A 2471-nucleotide genomic window follows, 5' to 3' on the forward strand; every position below is an offset into this window, starting at 1 on the left:
TTTCTTCTCTCAACACTGTGTTCTGCTGTGGCTGCTCTGCAGCCTGGACCTCAGCTATTTTTGTCTACCTAAGAACTTTCATCACCAGTGAGATTTCTTGGAAGTGCTCTGCTGGAAAACCAAGTGCTGATTTGATCTTGTGAAGTGCTGCCAAACGGTATTAGCAGTTTTAACATCCCTGCTGTGGCATCGTCCCTCATACCCTCTGCAAGGAATCTGCAAAGGCCAAGCTGCTCCATCTTTCCAGTTCACAGTTTACTGTCAGTCTTCAGGAGGACACCACACTCCATTGCTGGAATCACTGCAGAGAGGGATGTAGGCAAAAGCCAGAGTTTCTGAATCACCATCTTCTCGAGTGCCAGGGCTGCAGCTGTCAGCAAGCATGAGCACAGGGCAGAGCTGAGGAGGAGGCTTCTTGTGGGTCAGACTTGCTCACCCAGGGATCTGGAAGGCAGAGCTCTCTGAGGTTGGCCCAAGGAAATGAGAAGGTTTTGTTACTGACTGCTGAGAAAATGAGTGGATGACTCATCAGGCTTCTGCCACACGTGGCTTTTACAATTGGTTTGTTGAAATTCCAGGTAACTGGGCTTTTATCAGCTAAAAAGGGAAATGAGCTCAGTTACTCTTTTTAAATCCAGAGCAGTTTATTTGTAGACTGACGGCTTAAACCTATATAACAGTGATCACTTTTGAGACAACCAAATTCCCACTTGACATTCCTTCTCCCTTTCAGTTGAAGAATGTCCTGAGGACCAAGGTCTTGCAGCTTTGCCGGTTTAATTAGATCTGGGACATCTTTTTTTGATGGATAATCCTTTTTCCCTGCTTGTCCCTCTCCTAATGACTGCACACTGCAAATGAGCCCCAAGAAACAGGAGCCAATTTACTCTCCTTTTCATCAGAGCCCTTTTAGTGCTGCACACCACGCTCAGCTTACACAGAGTTTACATCATCCAATCACAGGATCCCAGAATGCCGTGAGATGGAATGGCCACGCTGTGCATGGTTCCCCTGAAAATCAGTTTTATGTCCTAAACTCAGCACTTGTGTCTCCAACAGGAAATGCCAGAGCTGGGAAGCAGATGTCTCCATGAGATACCGCTGAGAAGTTAAACGGGAATCAACTGGAGATGGACACTGCCAACCTTTTATGGGCTGCAGTGCAGTGTTTTCAGAGCAAGCTACTCTGCTTGTTATTCCTTATCCTCTCACCTGCCTCCAAAAAGGAATTGAGCAAAGATCTGGATGGAGGAGGAAACTCTGAGGGGCTTAGATATCTCCTCAGGCACACCGTAACAAAACATGGAAGGGCATTAAAAATGTCTTTAATCCCCTAGAGGTCTGGCCTGAGGCAGAAGCACATTCGGGCAGATCACATGTGTTTGGATGGGCACTGGGAGCAGCCCTTTGGCCCCTGCACCTCTCAGCTTGTGGCTGTGCCCAGACAAGAGCCCACCCTGCACCTTTCCCAACGCCATGCTGGGGCTTTGTCTTCAGGCTTTATGTTTTGGAGAGGATGCTGCAGCATGTGCTGACAACTGTGTCATGACACAACCACACAGAATCACACAGAATCACAGAATCTTAAGGGTTGGAAGGGACCTGGGAAGCTTATCCATTGCAACCCCCCAGCCAGAGCAGGGCCGCCTAGAGTAGGTCACACAGGAACCCAGGTGGGTTTGAATGTCTCCAGAGGAGACTCCACAGCCCATCTGGGCAGCCCCTGCCAGTGCTCCCTCACGCTGAAGAAGTTCCTCCTTATGTTTCTTTGGAACCTCTTTACGAATTTGTTCATGAGGTCACCCCTCAGCCTCCTCTTCTCCAAGCTCAACAGCCGCAGCTCCCTCAGCCTTCCACCAGAAGGGAGATGCTCCACTCCACCACCTTTGTGGCCCTGCTCTGGGAGAATCATTGTGCGCTGGCATTTCTGCTCTGTACGCAGTAACTCGGGCTTGGATTCTCACTGCACTAGCAAGCCCCCGCCGTGAGCCCCTGCCCTGCTCCTTCGGGGGCTTTCGGGAGGGGAAATGCTTAGAGCAGGAAGCCAAGGGCCGCTGTCTCCCGAGGGCGGCAGAAATTCCCGTTCTGGCGGCGCGCAGGGGGCTCGGCTCGGCCCCCCGGCCCCGCTCAGCCCGGCGCGGCCCGCAGGGGGCGCCCCGCTCCCCGGCCCCGAACCGGGCGCCCCGTTCCCCGGCCCCGCTCAGCCCGGCGCGGCCCGCAGGGGGCGCCCCGCTCCCCGGCCCCGAACCGGGCGCCCCGTTCCCCGGCCCCGCTCAGCCCGGCGCGGCCCGCAGGGGGCGCCCCGTTCCCCGGCCCCGCACCGGGCCGTGACGCAGCGCCGCGTCAGTGGCCGCCGCCGCCCCGCCCGCCGCGGCCCCGCCCCTCCGGCGGCCGCCCATTGGCGGGGCCGCGCTCCGCCGCCGCCTCCCGCTGCCCGGCGGCTCCGCGGCGCGGCGAGGCCGGGCGGGCGC

The sequence above is a fragment of the Colius striatus genome, chromosome 20 (genome assembly GCF_028858725.1).
Source record: "Colius striatus isolate bColStr4 chromosome 20, bColStr4.1.hap1, whole genome shotgun sequence".
Taxonomy (NCBI): Eukaryota; Metazoa; Chordata; class Aves; order Coliiformes; family Coliidae; genus Colius; species Colius striatus.